We start from the raw sequence: 18790 nt of genomic DNA on the forward strand, positions 1-18790 counted from the left end.
GGGTCCTAAAAAATTAAATATTGAATTATCATATGACCCAGCAATTCCACTTCTACATATATACCAAAAGAATTCAAAGCAGGAAAGCAAATGGATATTTGTACACCCATGTTCATAACGGCATTATTTACAACAGTCAAAGGGTGGCAATAACACAAATGTCCATCAAGAGATGAGTAAATACACAAAATGGGTATTTACATACAATGGAATATTATCAGTCTTAAAAGGAAATTCTGATACAATACATGGACGAGCCTTGACAACATTATGCTAAGAGAAATAAGCCAGACACAAAAGGACAAGTATTATATCATTGCCCTTATAGGAGATACCCAGAGTAGTCACACTCACAGAAGCAGAAAATAGAATAGTGGTTGTCAGGGACTGGGTGGAGAATTATTATTTAAAGGGTACAGTGTTTCAGTTTGGGAAGATGAAAAAGTTCTGGAGATGGATGGTGGTGAAGGTTGTACAACACTGTAAATATAATCAATGCTGATGAATTGTACATTTAAAAAATAGTTAAAATGGTAAGTTGTATGTTTATGTATACTTGTACTACATTTAAAAACAAAAAAAGACAGACTTGAGCATGGCTCTGGTCAAAGCAGAGACAGAGCCTGGAGTATACGCTATGTCCCTGCCATGTCCTCCTGTCCAAGGCCCCCTCTTCAGAACAGAACTCCTCCTCAGAACTGTCTACTTGACATCCCTAACCCTTCTGCTGCTTCTTTGTTAACAGAATCAGTTCATCCAGGAATCTCACAACCATGAGTCTTGGGGAAGCTGGGATGTGCTCCAATGCCATGGGTGAACATCTTGATTAATGGAGACCAGGAAATCAGAAACATTTTCAGGACCCCTTTATATTCTTAAACATTACTGAAGATATCGAGAGCTTTTGTTTATGTGGTTATATTTACATATTTATATTTATGTAATATAATATTTATATATATATTTATAATAAAATGGGGTTATATTTATATTTACATTAGAAATTAAACTGGAAAAAAATGTAAGATCCAAAAATATATACACACACATTCCATTAGCTGCCAGAGCAATGATACCGTCATACATCATGTAATCTTTGACTCCACTATAGATTAGGGAGAAAATGAGAGTGGATGATGTAAATAATGTCTTAGCATTATTATGAAAATAGTTTTGCCCTTATGATCCTTGTGAAAGGGAATCAGGGATACCCAAGGGTTCTTGAGCCATGTTTTGAGAATGGCTGGTATAGACCAGTCAAGGTATTTCCATTTGCTCTCCTACAAATTGTAGGAATGGCCAATGTTATGCTGCTTGGGACAATGACAACCAAGCTTTGGCTGGAAGGTTTCTGATAGAGTCTTTTTCAATCTAAAATAAATTCACATTTTTTTATATTAGATATTGTAGTCTTCATATGATGCTTAGAATAGCAGCAGCTGCTTTGGGATCCAGCAGTAAATACGCCTGAGAGGACTGGCCAAAAACCTACAAAGAGCAGAGCAGAAAGATGAACCTGGGTCCTCTCACTAGCATAGTTGAGGCAGTTAAGTAGCCACCCTACTTTGAATTTTCCTTTGGGATTAAGCCACTTTTTATTGGCTTTTCTGTTACCTGCAGTCAAACACATATAACTGGCACATGTCCTCAGGACCTAGTTTGCTAAGCACATTCTGACACCACTGCTGTGCACAGTAGCTGGCACACAGAAACTCAATAAATATTTGTTGAACAAAGGTGTGATACATAAATAAACAAATCCACTAAGGCTGCTGTAGAGGAGAGACTAAGACAGACAAAATTTGAACTGATTTTGTGTTGATAGACATGAAACTCCCAGACTGTCAACATTTCAAAGTTCATTAAAAACCTCACAGTCTCAAAATGGCTGTGTATCATACTTGTCAGGGGGCAAGAAAGTTAGAAATTGTTTTCCTTTGGTCTATCCCATCTCTAGGCCAGAGGTAGGAGAGCTAAGTCTATATATGCCAAATATGACCCATGACCAAAATGGCAACCTGATAAAAAGCACTGTTTTTTTTTTTTCATTTCCCTTGAGCATGAGTCAACTGAAGTCACTTCTCCCATGAAATAAGCACCAAACAGAGATTTAAGGACAGAATGCTACAAAACATACTTTATGAGAAGAAAAAGACAAATTAAATACCTAGCCTCCAATTAATGTCATCAACTAGGGGCACAATGGCCTTATCAGAAAATATTTAAGGGTGCCTGGCTGGCTCAGTCAGTAGAGCGTGTGACTGTTTTTTTTTTTTTTTTTTAAGATTTTATTTATTTATTTGACAGAGAGATAGCAAGAGCAGGAACACAAGCAGGGGGAGTGGGAGAGGGAGAAGCAGGCTTCCTGCCAAGCAGGGAGCCCGATGCGGAACTCAATCCCAGGACCCTGGGATCATGACCTGAGCTGAAGGCAGACGCTTAACAAATGAGCCACCCAGGTGCCCGAGCGTGTGACTCTTAATCTCAGGGTTGTGAGTTCAAGCCACATTGGGTGTGGAGCCTATTTAAAAAGAGGAAGAGAGAGAGAGAGAATTTAAAACCTCTAGGAATATAATCAAAAATAAAATTAAGAAATTTATGTCCAACTATGCTTAAGGTTGACAACCCACCTCCTTTGCCTTACTGAAAGCCTGATACCAGTATTTTTAATTTACTAAAAAGTAATGTTTCTTTGCCTTGTTATTTTAAGTAAGACTGGTCAATTTGTCCCTGTGTTTGTGACTTTTTTAAAAAGTCACAAAATATTCTTGTTTCCACATAAAGTGCTTAAGAAAGAAATTATATCCCCCCCCCCGCCAAAAAAAAACAATGAGGTTTTAAGGAAAGTTCCACTAGGAGGAGCTGGCTTTTTCCCTATTGAGTCAGCAGCGTTTCTCCTTGGAGATAGTCTAATCAAAAACACAGACATGAAATCTACAGATAATTTCAAACAAACCTCAATCGTAAACAAAATCTAGGTCTAAGGAATCAGAGGAAGCAACTGCAATCCAGGTGCAGAGTGAACACACTCTTCAGATGACTTTGCAAAGAATTAAGGAAATTTAATCTAGCAGATAACTCTAAGGATTTATGGAGCTCCATTCTCCGGCCCATGTCCCCAGGTATGTGGAGAAAAGCACTGCTCTCTGGACCGAGCTTCCAAGGAGAAGCATCCCTTTGTGATAGTGCTTGCTTTTGGAGCCACTAAGACAGAGACCCCTGACCTTGTTCTCTGTCAGAGCACCAAAGAGCAACCACTGGGGCTCAAAAAAATACCAGTCTTCCCACATACATTCTGTTAGAAATAGTGGTTACTTTCCTTGCATTCTTGTCCTTAATTCTCTCATCTTAGATTAAGACCATGACTTTTGATGAGACCAAAAGTTTGAAAAATGGGCTGAGGAGCACATTAGATATTAAAATATTAGAAATCTTACCTTTGTCACCAATTTGCCTCCAAGTTATTTCTGCCTCTTTCCACCCTTGGTTCCACTCACAATTTATTACTAAATGAACAGAAACAAAAAATCCCACACATTTATTGGGAGCCTATACTTTATGACAGAAACTCTCAAAAACACTCTAAGTAAAAAGATGGCAGTGTGTTCCTTGCTCTCAAGCAACCTGTGGTTAATGAGAAAATCAGGATCTATAAACAGAAACAACACAATCCCTTGTGGGAAGGGCTGGGGAAAAGCAAACAGAAGGTGCTGCAGGGAGCACTAAGAAGGGGCACCTCACCCAGCACGGGGGTGTCAGACACTTCCAGAGACAAAGGATGCCTACGCTGAGTAAAAGCATGAAGTATGAGCAGGAGTGAGCAAGGCAAAAACATAACCAAACACAGGATGCTACTACACTGCACAGGAAGAGTTAAGCTACTTTTGATCCATGTCTCTCAAACTTGAAGAAAAAACTGCTGAGGGCTCTCAGAGCCATCTAAAACCATGTTTAACCTGTTAAATACTAACAAGTATAAAACCAGTAAAACCATTATGCTTATAACTCTTATTCATCTACAAAATTTTTACATGCACAAATACCAACAAATCTACAAACTGAATAAAATTTCAATCAACAAAATGAATTCAATGCGATCAAGGACAGGTTACTAAATCTCACTTGGACTGGTCATGTAAATTTGGTACTGGCTACCAAAAACTACCAGCAGCTTCTGTCATTTGCTACCATATGTGGGGATGGCTAAATTTACCCTTTCCTCTTTTTAAACTACTGTGAAACAGCAATCTCTCACTCAGCTCAAATATATGATTTACATTTTCACCTCTGTTCATTTGCAGTATCTAAAAGTAGTGCTACTTGGTGCCAATACAGACACAACTGCAGGCACTGACATCTTAAGACACTATTTAGCTAAAATTGTGGGCATTTAGGTGTTTGGAAACAACTGAATTTTTAAATTACCATCAAAATGAAAAATAAAAGGTGAAACTCTTGTAGAGAACCATGAAATCCTAATAAAGCCCACCTGCTTAATCCCACTCTTCTTGGGGGCTACAAGCCTCTGAAGGAGGAGTTTAAATAACTGTATGCTATGGGTCACTGAACTCACACAAAAAAGCATTTTTGTGGTTAGCATTTAGTACTATGTAAAACCAAATATCTCACTTTATTTCCTTTAAACCCCAGCCCACATGACTTCCAGTTAAGATGGCACAGTAAATTCACTTTGATGGAACCTCTCTACTCCAAACATGCAGCAATGAGAGGGGAAACATAAGAAGAGAAAACCAAAAACATGTAGGAAAGCTCAAAAATAATAGAAACATTTCTGTGAAATAGGTATGGGGCAGAAACTCAAAGAGGGAAGCCCTCAAAATTAAAGCCTTGAGCCTCCTAAGCTCAGGATCCAGGAACCGAAACTAGAAGTATGAGTCCTACAAAGTTTTGAGGCTAAACATAATCCACAAAAGACAGAGTCAGACCTAGCATTGCTGTGTGACAGCACAGTCAACATGATAACTGAAGAAGGCCCCCCATTTCTGAAAGAAGGCTGGCAGCTCCTTGTTTCATTCAGAGCAGTGACATAGGGAGGAATGACGACAGGGGCCAGCCAGCGTTCAGTAACTCAATAAGACCGCCTGTGATTGCCCAAGTATAAACTACCACTGTGGTTCTAGACTGGGGCTCCGTGGAAGCCACCCAAGACAACTGTAAAATAGCTACAAAGAATGAGCAAAGAGGAAAAGGGGTGGAAAATGAGTAAACGAATGAAAACAATACAAAATAGACCTCATTTAAAACATGTCATTCAATCAAAGTTCTAAAGTACATAAAGAAATCTAATGCCAATAAAGGCAACTAACAGAATCAGTCATCAGAGCACTAATTCACTTCAGATGAAATTAATACTATAAAACAGTCCAACAAAATCAGCATATTTAAGATGCTTTTAAAAAGCTAATTGAAAAAGAATTAAAAATTATAAAACAAAAAGGCAGAATTAAAACAAGAGATGGTTAAAAAAGAATCAATTAGAAATTATGTGGATGAAGAATACAGTCATTAAAGTTTAAAACTCACCACACAAGATACTTCAGACTGGACAGAACTGAACAAAGAACTGGTAAATCTGAAGATAATATTAATAAGGAATTCACTCAGAATGTAGCCCCCCCCCCCAAAAAAAGGAAAGCATTTAAGAAACCTGAGTGATAGCTTCACAAACATCTAGGAGGTATCACAGCAAAAGAAAGTAAAGAAAATGGAAGAGAGGCTGAGCTAAGAATGTTCAAGAAATACTTGAGTTCTGAGATTAAAAGTATATTCTGGGGGCACCCGGGTGGCTCAGTCAGTCAAGCATCCAACTCTTGATCTCAACTCAGGTCTTGAGCTCAGGGTCATGAGTTCAAGCCCGGTGGAAAAAAAAAAAAAAGCACATTCTGAATACTAAGAAAGATAATTTTAAAAAAACAAGCAGATAACTAAGTCAATAAACAAATCTATGCAAAATAAAGTATTAATTATAAAAAGAAAATTTCAAAAGCCACAAGAGAGTGCCCTGAACATCCGCTGGATCTCTGGGTCACAACTCTAAAGAGGGGGGCTGCCAGTGCTGTAGCCAAGACCAGCTAAGCTCACTGATACCTGGTAGCGTTGGGAGACAACAGGAATCAGCAGCTCAGATCAGCACACCCAGCTGATGCAGAGTCCGGCAAGCATCTGCCTCTTCCTTAGCAGTTGGTGAATACAAAGTGAACCAACTGTCTTTGACTGTAGAGACAATCCCAAGAAACTTCCAGAGAAAACAGACCCGTAAACGTTTTTGGCAACTTCTGGCAAAAAGAAATTTGTCCTGCTTGGAATGGATACTCAGTCTGGATTTAAATTTCTCTTCCTTGCCTACTACACGTCTGCCAGCAGCACCAAACATGGACTTTATTGGATGCCTTGTTTACCATCATGACATCGCAACCAACTCTGAACCAAAGAACTCAATATACAGCAAAAGAAGTGAGGCAAAGGGCTGATGCCAACTGGGTTCACTGTCAGCTGTAGTTATTACTGGCTACTGCATGAACTCAATGTTTTTCATCTATAGTCCTTAATCATTTACAAGTTTCTCTCCCACATATTTATTTTATTCTACTCCATCTTCTCCGAAGCTAAAGGAAAGGAAAACAAAGAAACCAGAATGATAGCCTGAGTTATCTGGAAAGGAACTTGATTTGGAGGTTCACCAATGATTTACAATAAAAAAGAATGGTCAATAGGGGTGCCTGCGTGGCTCAGTTGCTTGAGCGTTCTGCCTTTGGCTCAGGTCATGGTCTCAGGATCCTAGGATCGAGCCCCACCATCAGGCTCCCTGCTCAGCTGGGAGTCTGCTTCTCCCTCTCCCTTTGCCCCTTCTCCCTGCTTGTCCTCTCTCTCTCTCAAAAGTAAATAAATAAAATCTAAAAAAAAAAAAAAAGAATGGTCATAGAAAACTGGTAACACACAACACACATCACAACTGTTTAGATAAAAACTAGAGTCACAAATTTTTTTTAAAAAATTTTATTTATTTGAGAGAGAGAGAGCAAGCACAAGTGGGGGAAAGGGCAAAGGGAGAGAATATCCAAGCAGACTCCCACTGAGCGGGGACTCGAAGCTAGGCTCGATCTTACGACTCATGAGATAAGGCCCTGAAACAAAACCAAGAGTCGGATGTTTAACTGACTAAGCCGCCCAGGCGCCCTAAGCCATGAAATTTTTTAAAAGGTTAGTAAACCTCTCAGTTACGTTTCCCTGGAAAGCAGAGCTCAGGTAGCTTTAGAGAAGGTAAAGACCTGAATTTACATCATTTCCAGAAAAAAACAAAACAAAACCCTCTCACCAAAAACACCCATATGTTGCTATCCAACTGATGCACCTGGCAGTGACCCACAGGATCAACAGGGACACAGGCTCTACTACTACCCACTGTGGTCTTAGAACCTCTCTAAAAACTATGCTATATTGTGGACAAGAGCACCACCTGCTGAAATAGTTCCAAGGGAGAAGTTAGTCCATTTGTCAAAAAAGGGCTATGTATACCTACCTCCACCCAACTGTTAACCTTGGCTTCAAAAAGTATGATTATGGAGGGATGGACTTCAAATCATTTCAACCTAACTGGCTGTCTCTTTCTCTTTTAAAACTAGGTCCTTGCCAAGATCTGAAAAAGAAGCAGCAGGCCTTCTCCTTGCTCCCACTTTTGCTTTAATAACCATAGCAAACCAAATCTTGCTAGTACCATGTCCTCTTCCCTCCAATGCAGTTCAGTTATCTTAGTGAATACTGTTACTTGTAGATCTCTTCCCCTACCTGTTTTCCAAAGGGGTGAGAAAACTCAAGGGGGAGAAGCCATAAAGTCACTCACTCAAGTCTTTGATTTTAAGCTCGAGTGGGGAATTGTGCTTTTTTAACTCATTGGAAGATGATTATAATATAGTCCCCCAGCCCACCCTGAAGGAATTTAAGATGAACATAAAGGTTCTATACCAGCAAAGCTGAGGTCAAATGATCTATTACTAAAACAGAAAATGGCATGTTGGGAAAAATAATTTATGGGATAAGTAACAATTAGGATAGAGTAGATTGTTTCTCCTATGCTGTATACATACAGAATACAACTAAAGCCACGAAAAAAAACCAGAGTTCTTTCTAGAGCCCTTCATGGCTTGTGTGAAGCACCAACGTACTGCCAATGACAAAAACCCCAACACAGACTCACTTGAACAATTCATGTAAATTCTAGCTTGTGTATCACTTAGCTTTGTTATTTTTTATTGGTCTGCTGGGGGCACTTTATTTATGAGCCATTGTATGTGTAACCACTACTATGCCTTAGTTGTGATAAAAAAGCAGCAGCTTATGTTTATTCCCAATCATGTTGCCTACCCTCTCATCCAGTACTAGTCAGGGTTTCCATTATAGTCAGAGCACTCGCATGAAAATAGAGAAAGGATCCTCTACAGAGCACAATCAAGAAAGAAATAACACATACCCCCCAAAATACCAGTCATCTGATGCCTATAAAAGTATAGATTCGTTCATTTGTAAATCATAGAAACTTCAAAACAAAATATGCCTGTATTCTATTTCAATTACTTCAGAAGGGAAAAAAAACAACCACTTAGAAAAATTCCAATCACAGTTCTCTAGTGCATAAATGGCAATGCTAAATGCAGTTTGTACTACTGTGTGTTTGCTAACGCCCCATGGCAAGGGGCAAGAGAGGCAGTGTCACAGGAAGGGTAAATCCCACTCAATGTGAAAACCTCAGGGAAGAGACTTGTTGAAAAAGAATGAAGTTATGCTGGGACAAAAATTCTAAGCTAAAGGGCAACTGACTTTTTGACATTAATAAAGCAGAAAAAGAAAACAACTTGGGATTCATAGCCCCATGGAATTTTTTCTACAAAAGTGTAATACTGGGTTTTAGTTTTCTAACATAAAAGACCATAATGTTAGAATATACTAACAGGGATCTAGCAAAAATTTAGCAAGTCTGCCAGGTTTGACCCATTTTGGGTTCTTATTAGAATTTCAGGTGTAGTAGATATTTGCAGTTACCTCTCCAGCACCCATTTTTCGACCTTCTTCCTTCCTAACAAGACTTGAAATTTTCTAGCCAGTAGATTTTGGTGAGACAAAAATGGGCTCTGACTGGGTTAAAATGGTGGTTCTTAATCAGGGACAATCTTGACATACAGGGGACCTATGACATTGTTTGAAGACATTTTTGGTTGTCAGGAGTGGGGAAGACAGTGCTATTTGCATCCAGTGGGGAGAAGCCAAATATGCCACTACACATCCTATAAGCACAACAAAGTCCCCAACAACCAACAATTACCTGGTCCAAAATGATACTCCCTCACCCATGCTAAAACACTCTATCTTCTCATACAAGAGCTACTGGGGAAAGGCTCCCCACCAGATACAAAGAAGGAAACAAGAGCTCTAGTTGCTGCTGGAAACCAACTCACAACCACAAAGAAACCAGCCTTAGGATGAAATGTGGAAGGCAAACAGAGTTCAAGTGATGGCTTCTTGCCATAAGACCTCTTATAAAAAGATGCACCACTTTGGACAATGATTGCTTTTTCCCCTGTCACACTATATGACCTTTTCATGCTACAGCACACTAAGTAAATCACTATAAGATAGTATTTTAACACAGCTTCAAATAAAGAATGGCAGTGTCTTATCAAGAATATCCTATGGAACAAAAAGTTTTAAAAAACTGCTTCAAACATGACATCTCATTTGTAGTAGGCTAAACAGTGGCCCCCAAAATATATGTCCACGTCCTAAGCCCCACAGCCTGTGAATGTCTCCTTTAAGGAGACAGGAACTATAGGTAGATGTTTCAATGATCCAGGCCAACCCTTTCACTTCACGGAAGAGGTAATAGGGTGGTAGAAGCATGAAGTACCTTCCTCAGACCATCTATCTGGTTAGAATTCTAGCAAGAACAGAATCCAGGTCTTCTAGCACCTACTTTGGTATTCTACCTGAGGTTATATAAAGAAATTGAAGAAAATCGGATAACTAAGGAGGGAGAAAACAGCAGACATTTTTACCGTTTTAAGAAAATATGAAATGATATAGGCATTCTTTCCCTAGGAAAGGGAAGGGTGGTGAATGAGTTAATAAACACCAGCAGGTAAAGGAAAGATCGACAAAAGGCTACCCCACGTACCCTTATTTTGCACTGATAATCAAACCTTGGTTTTCCATCTTTCTGTGTGTCTTACAACCCATAGTCTTCAAGATCTTTAATTCTATAAGAATCTATTTAACTACTGACACCGTATCTCAGTTGCAGAACAAAACCCCACACAACTAACTTGAGTCAAATGGGGAGGGAGGCATTCTGAAAAGGCTACAACAAAAGATCTCACGGATACTCAAGGAAAGAAAACAAAGTTAGCTGGACCAAGTGAAAACTGAGACTAGAAGCTCCTGCCACCATTTCTCATGGGTCTCCACATGTGTCCTCCGCTGTCAGCTCCTCTCTGTAGACTACCCTTCCCCTACTGACTCACGGCTTTTTTGTTCCCCCTGGCTGGCAGATGGTCTAAGTTTATGGGATAGTTCAGAACCCGGTCACAACTCAAGATGATCTTTCACCCCAAGGATTCATCATCATTTAATTAACTCAGTATCTCAAGGTCCCCATTCTCAGGGAAGAGAATCCAATGGGCTCAATTCAGCCAATGGAGTCTCTAGACTGGTTTCTACTAGATCAGCTGCTCATCCTGAAAAGACTGGTGATCAATGGGTAGTAAAGTCTGGGAAGATTCTTCCAAAAGTGGTGCAGCAGGGAGAAACTGATCAGCAAGTGCATTAAGGTACCCAAGAATTATATAGCTCTGTTAGGTAAGGCTACACAGCAAGAACATGTCATTTCTGTATTTGAGATCTGTGCAACAAGTGACCATAAACTCTAAACAGAGAATAGGAACCATTTTTAAATTTTCTTCTAGCTCTACAGAGCTAGAGCAAAACCTTACTACTTGGGGTTGCATTATCAGATTTTATCATTGTCCACAAGTATCTCCAATTAGTAGATCATCAAGGAAATCTCAAGAAATAAAAGAACATCTCTTTTACACAATATGGTCACTGACATGCCATTATTTGGAGAAAGAAAGGGAAGAAAGGAATAAAAGGAAGGTATCAGCAGTCCTTACATAATTGGAATTTTCTGAACTATAGTATGGTCAAAGTATATGTAGTTCAACAGCTTAGCACAGGAATGGAATTATAACAGAACTGATTCCTTAAGTAATTTTAAAAATAAAAGCAAAAGTCTCACAGAGGTTGAGAAGAGTGGTAGATGAACAGGCAGAGTACAGAGGATTTTTAGGACAGTGAAACCAGTCTGTATGATACTATAATGGTAGATACATGTCATTATACATTTGTCTAAACCCACAGAGGTACCACCTCAAGAATCAACCTTAAGGCAAATGATGTACTTTGGATGATTATGATTTGTCAATGTAGGTTCACCAATTGTAACAAATGTACTACTCTGGTACAGGATGTCAACAGTGGAGGAAGTTGTACATCTGAGGAGAAATGGGATATACAGGAACTCTGTGCTCCCTGCTCAATTTGGCTATAAATCTAGGCCAGCCCACTTACCCCCACCTGCAAAAAAAAAAAAAAAAAAAAAGCTGTTTAAAAAGGCCATGGTGGTATAAGCAACTTTGGACCCACAAGATTCAAAACTACTCTAGACTGTGGGCATAAAGAACAGAAATATCAGGAGCCGAGGTGAGAAAACCAAGAATGGATCTCAACTAAATCTGGCAGCAGCCACAGCCCTCACACCCTATATAATAAAATTAATCAGTTCTCTGAGCTCCAATTTCATACAGCCAGATGCTTGGTTTATCCAACAGGATAATTCCTGTTGGTTGTACTCTGAGGTATTTTCTGCTTCCAAGTCTAGTATGTGAACTCCTCAACCACCAGGAAATTAAATACAAAATCCTACTACTTCTCCCAACTCTCCCCGCAAGATAATATGCATTTCCAATGTCAACTAAAAATTTCATGGGGCAATCTCTCACATCTAACATATGAAGGTTTTTTGTCGCTAGGTTTGTTTGTTCTTAAAGAAGTTCTCCTCTTGACTTAGACTATAAGATAGAATTCTAACAGTACCATATGGCCTGTGGCATTATTAATTTCATGGGCCAACTTTTCCTTAAACCCTTCCTCTAACAGATGCTCCTCTTCCTCTCATAGGGAACCCGGTCTTTCTCTTACCCTCCCTGCATCATCTTCAAGACAACTCATTTAGGGGCAAGGTAATCTTAAGTAACAACTTGATTATGTATGTACGTACCTAGCCTAAGTCTTAATAAAGTACTATTGCCCATTCCTTGTTATGCCCCAAGAACTGTATTTGGTCTGGCAATCTTTAAAAGGTTTAACTACATCCACTTGGGTAGGATTTCAAAAAAATAAATAAGTCAAAGAAGCAGTATGACTTATTTTGCCTACTAATTCTGAGAAAAGATCTTGACAAATGTCCACTAGCTTAAAAAGCACAATTGTAACATCTGGTTAATTAAAGTTTAGAGAATAAACTAGTCCACACATAATTTTGTCATGCAAAATTGGTGAAAATTATTAAAACAACAACTATTTAAAGCTTCCGGAAATGGTCCCAAAGGTAAACAGCAAATGAAAAAAATACCTATTCAAGAAAATCTATGCAAATTTGATAAGAAAGAGTCTGTGGCATTTGAACGAAGAACACTCCCGACCACTCTCCTCTCAGCTCAGCAAAAGTACTCTACACTGCAACAGCCAGAACAGTTCCCTCTCCCTCCAGCTAATAGCCAGAGGGGCTTTTTTCCGGGAGGAGCAGGACTGCCTCCAGCTACCTGTTGCTGAGGCTAAGTCCCAAAGGAGTATGACTGACAGGTGGAGGCTCCCTTCTTCCACCCAGATCCCACTGTGGAATGACAGCTCTAACTTGGATGTATCACACCAAGAATCATGAGGCCCTGCCCATTCCTGCTGCAGTGGTTCTACACCAGAAGTGGCAGCTGAGTAGACCTCAGGCTGCTGCACCTCCACCAAGCATTCACAACTAGAGCAAGAATGTCACTCAAAGAGAAGCTTTTCATTGTCACCATCCCAGCTCCAGAGCCCTGGCTCAGAGACTTTGCCAGGAGGGGGAAGCAGGCCATAACAGATGGCTTCTAACCTCTACCCAAAGGAACTTACTTCATTTGCAACAAGGTGTGGAGAAGTTCAAGCCCAGTGTGCTCTCAAAAACAGTAAAGACTGTGGTGAAAGGCATCTGGGAGGAGATTCAAGATACATGCTAAAGTGCAGACCAGCTAGTTTGCAGGAGAGAACTGGGAATAAGTTCAGAGAGGCCCTCCTGGGGCTGGAACAAATATCAAACACTAACCTCAGAAATAATTCCTTCAAAGAAGACATAATTTGACTGGATTCATTTATAGAGCAATTTAGATTTCAGAGCATTATTAAAAACAATATAGTAATTATCCAGCAACCAGTGGAGCTCAATAGTTGGATATGGTCAGAGAAAGAGTTGAGGAAAACCCTACCAGTATCACTGTCATCCTAAAGTGACTATGGGCATACCCAAAGCTTCTGAGGAGCAATATCAGAGCCTTAATACTGTCAGAAGAGAAACAGACTACTCAGTTAATAAAGAAATTAACAAGCAAATAATAACAAGGCCTGAAAGGGGGCATTAGAGGACAACCAGTGCCCAGGGCTGCTACAGTATATTACACGAAACGTCCAATTTTCAACAAAAAAAAAAAAGTATGAGGAGGCATGCAAACAAATAAGAAAGTATGACCCATAGACCAGGAAAAAAAGCAAGCAACAGAAGCTGCCTGTGAGAACAATCAGATGTTGAATTTATCAGAAAAAGATTTTCAAAATAACAATTATGAACATATTCTCACAACTATAGGAAACCATAATTAAAGAAGTAAAGGAAGGTATGATGACAATATTGCATCAAATAAGGAATATCAATAAACAGAAATTATTAAAAAGAACCAAATGGAAATTCTGGAGTTCAAAGTACAATAACAACAACAACAAAAAAATCTCATTAGGATGCTTCAATAGATCTGAACTGACAGAAGAAAGAATAAGCAAACTTCAAGATAGACACAGATCAAAAGAGAGATATCAGAGAGAAAAAAAGAATGAGGGAAAAATGAAGAAAGACTCAGAGCAATGTGGGACATCATTAAGTGCACCAACATACTTGTAATGAGAGTACCAGAAGGAGAGGATAGAAAGGAACCAAAAAAAAAAAAAAAAAAAAAATTCAAGAAATAATGGTTAAACCTTCTCAAATTTACTGGGGGAAAAAAAATCCAAGATCAACTATACCAGACTTCTCAGCAGAAACAATAGAGGCCAAAACAGAGTGAGTAACACATTCAAAGTGCTCAAAAGAAAATGTGTCAACCAAGAATCTCATATCCAGCAAAGCTATCTTCCAAAACTGAAGATGAAATCATAACTTTCCCAGATAAACAAAAACTGTGATAACTTGCTCCTTAGAAGACCCACCTTACAAAAAATACAAAAGTAAGTTCTTAAGACTGAAAGCAAGTAACCACAGAAGGTAATTCAAATCTATATAAAAAAAAAAGAACACCAGTAAAAGTCATTATAAATGCATATTCTTCTTGCCTATCATAACTGACAGAAATATCAACTGTATGAAGCACTACTAATATAACATGTCATTAGGACTGTAACATACAAATATATAAGATATATCTGATATATTTGCCAATACCAGCACAAATGAAGTATGTGAGAGTAAAGTTGTATTAGGCCAAGAAAATTACTACATATATTAAGTAGTATCTATAACAATACATTTTTGGATCTGTAACATTAAAAGATGCAGGATGTATAATACAAAAAGTGGGGAGGAGAAGGGAACAGAGCAATATAGAACTAATGTTTCTATATACCACTGTAATTAATCTGGTATAAATCTGGAGCTCATTCTGATATGTTAAGATATATATGGTAAAGCCTAGAGAACCACTAATTAAAATACTCAAAAAGTATAGTGAAAACATCATTAAAGAAATTCAAAGGATGTATTTAAAAATATTCACTTAAAGCAAAAAAATGCAATAAAAGAGAAACAAAAAAAGACAATACAGAGAATAAAAGTAAATAAATAAAAAGCAAATGTGTCAAAACTAAATCTAATTATGGAAGACACTTGAACAACATGGGGGGGAGGGGCTACCACATGCAGTTGAAAATCTGTGTATAACTTTTGACGCCTAAAAGACTAAAGTACTAATAGCCTACTGTTGACCAAAGCCTTACAGATAACATAGTCAATTAACACATATTTTGTATGTTTTATGTATTATATACTATATTCCTGTAATAAAATAAGCTAGAAAAAAGGTTATTAAGAAAATCATAAAGGAAGAGAAAATATATCTACATACTGTACTACATTTATTAAAAAAAAAAAACCCACCTATAAGGGGACCCATGTAGTTCAAGGTCAATGGTAATATGGATAACATCACTGAATGTGAGTGGAATAAACAATCCAACCAAAAGGCTGAGATTATCAGACTGCATAAAAAAATAATAAATCTATATGCAGTCTATAAAAGATATACTTTAGATTCAAAGATACAAATAAAATAAATAGATAGAGATAGAAAAAGATGTATCATGAAAACATGCAAAAACAAGAAAGGTGGCATGACTATACTAATATTAGAGAAAACAGACTTTCTTTTAGATTTTATTTTTTAAGTAACCTCTGCACACAATCTGGGTCTTGAACTTACAACCCTGAGATCAAGAGTTGCATGTTCTACTGACTGAACCAGGTAGGTGTCCCAGAAAACAGGCTTTAAAACAAAAAATGTTACTAGAATAATAAAGTGTCAATCTAGAATAAGTGTCTACTAGAATAAAAGTGTCAATCCATGAGGAAGATGTAACAATTATAAACCTGTGCAGCTAACAGAGCACCAAAGTACATGAAGCAAAAAATGACAGAAGTGAAGGGAGATACAGAGACTTTAATGTTAATAAAACTTCAAAACCTCACATTCAGTAATAAAAAGAATAACTAGACAGAAGATCAAGGAAGCAAAAGACTTAAATAACCACCTAAACCTAACAGACATCTATAGAACACTTCACCCAACTGTAGTATATTCTTCTGAAGGTAACACGGAACATTTCCCTAAAAAAAGATATACAAATGGCCCACAAAGCACATGAAAAGATGCTAGGTATTATTAAGCATAAGGGAAATGCAAACCAAAATACAATGAGATACCACTTCACAACCACTAGTCATGGTTAGAATCAAACAGTCACATAATAACAAGTGTTGATGAGGATGTAGAGAAATCAGAACCATCATACACTGCTGATAGGAATGTGAAATGATGTAATCACTTTGGAAAAGTTTGGCAGTTCCACAAAAGGTTAAACATAGAGTTATCACATGACCCAGAAATTCCACTACAGTATATACTCAACAGAACTGAGAACACACATTCATATAAAAACATGTACACAAATGTTCATAGCACTATTTATAATAGCCAAAAAGTGGAAACAATCCAAACGTCCATCAATTGATAAATGGATAAATGAAAAGCTGGGATAGAAACATGAGAGTGACTACTAATGGGTATGGGGTTTCTTTCTGGAGTGATGAAAAAGTTCTACAGTTGGGTTGTGGTGACGGTTGTCCAACTTTGTGAACGTACTAAACTACAGTGAATTGCACAACTGAAATGAAGGAATTTATGGTATGTGAATTATATCTCAATAAAGCCAATGAAAAAGAAACTATGAGGGGCACCTGGGTGGCTCAGTCAGTTGAGCATCCGACTCTTGATTTCAGCTCGGGTCATGATGTCAGGGTCCTAAGATCGAGCCCCAAGTTGGGCTTCATGCTGGGTGTGAAGACTGTTTGGGATTCTCTCTCTCCCTCTGCCCCTCCCCACAACATACATGCTCGCACACGCTCTCTCTCTAAAAAAAAAAAGGAAGAGAAAAAGAAACCATGAAAGACTATTATGTAGAACAGCAGTTTAAGGAACAATGCCCTAAAGAATTAATTTTACTTCTAATGCCTTAAGAGTCTATAGTGGAGTCACAGAAAGAGGTGGTTTTTCCTTTACTCTAATGTCTCTCCTAAAGCAGGAGAGTCAAGTTTGGTATCAGATTCAAAGAATTTTAGGCAATGTCTGAAGCAATCACAAACTGTACTAGAATTATACATCCAGGGCAAACAAAACTGACGTTCTATGACCACTTATGGCTGAATATAGGGACTTGGTTAATTCCCTCAGCTAAAACCCTGGGCTTACCCTAAAATGGAATGAATCGGAACTTTCCAAAATTTACACAGAATCCTCAAGATCACCATATTTTGTACTGGAAAAAGTAAGAACTGAAAGTAATCTTCAATATTCTTTAAATTCCAAAGTCAAGAGGGAAAAACCTACAATCCAGAGCTGTCCCCCAACTCCATTATTTTCTGAATTATGCTTGCTTTTATTGTATTGATTTTTTTTTAATACCTCCAACCTGCTCCATGAATATTTAAGGTGGTTAACCTTTACTCATTCAATTAGGCACTGTAAAATACAACCCAAGGCAAATTGATGAAAAAAGCATAACAAAGAGAGATGTCCTAATCCCCAGAACCTGCAAATATGTTATCTTACATGGCAAAAGAGACTTTGTGGATGTGATGAAGTTAAGGATCTTGAGGATGGGGGGGGCGGAGACATGGGACAGGGGATGACACACATTATTGTCTTTATCCAAGTGGCCCAATGTAATTACAGGAGTCCTGATAAGGGAAGGAGATAAGCAAAAGAATATAAAAATAAGATGTGACACTGAAAGCAGAGGTGGGAGTGATATGGAGCCAAGAGCCAAGGAATGAGGGTAGCCTCTAGATGCTGGAAAAGGCAAGAAAAAAGATTCTCCCCTTAAAGTCTCCAGAAGTAATCAGCCTTGACAGCTCCTTGATTTTATCCCAGAGAAACTAATTTCAGAATTGTGCCCTCAATAGTGTAATACAGGAAGTTTATGCTCTTTTATACCACTCAGTTTGTGGTAACCTATTACAGAAGCATGGGAAACAGAGGTTAGTACACAAAATGACACCAACTAGCTCTATATTTTTTCATGGCCAACCCCAAACTAGGAAACAAATAAAGAATCAATTTGACCAAAAGCTAAACACAAATCAACTATAAAGAAGAAGCACAATTGTTCCTGGCACTCTTTCAGAGGGGAAATTTCTTAGGCTCTTTATAAAAAGATGCTTTGCCAACTCAGGTTATAAAGAAACTACCTATGCACACAGAATTTCCAATCTAAAAAGTTCTAATAATAAACAGTTTCTACAGTTGGGTTGAAGATAGCAGTGTACCGAGATCCTGAACTTACCTCCTCCTATGTATACAACAAAACTACACCTACATATGGAATAATTCCCTCTGAGAGGAACTTGAAAAACGAATAAACAGAGTCTCCACAACAAAGGATAAAACAACAGCACTGAGATAGGAAAGAGAGGCAGAGAACAAACTGACCAGGAAACAACCACCCCCCAGCTACAGCCAGTCACAACTGGGAAGGATAACAACCATACAGAACTTTTCCCTGAGGAGCAAGGGATTCAAGCTCCACATGAAGCATACCAACTCAGATCCTACACAAGAGGAAAAAACCCCAAAACGCTGGACTTTGAAAATCA

At 38.3% G+C, this 18790-nt stretch overlaps 1 protein-coding gene across 13 annotated transcripts in view; it reads right to left on the bottom strand.

The window, feature by feature from the left end:
- The window catches only part of FANCC (FA complementation group C), a 302041-nt gene that overhangs the window by 195806 nt on the left and 87445 nt on the right, over nt 1–18790 (bottom strand). For 2 of the 13 annotated variants that reach the window (XM_025851665.2, XM_073880711.1), the window contains exon 3: nt 3438–3506. The exons of 10 other annotated variants lie outside the window; for them this stretch is intronic. The gene's annotated coding sequence lies outside the window, so the exon portion shown is untranslated. Of the gene's footprint in view, nt 1–3437; nt 3507–3741; nt 3812–18790 lie in introns of those variants that run through there. One more of the 13 variants, XM_025851673.2, reaches the window with a different exon arrangement.

This window comes from Callorhinus ursinus, unplaced genomic scaffold, assembly GCF_003265705.2.
Source record: "Callorhinus ursinus isolate GAN/ISIS: 27379988/994484 unplaced genomic scaffold, GSC_fseal_2.0 scaffold39, whole genome shotgun sequence".
NCBI classification, from domain to species: Eukaryota; Metazoa; Chordata; class Mammalia; order Carnivora; family Otariidae; genus Callorhinus; species Callorhinus ursinus.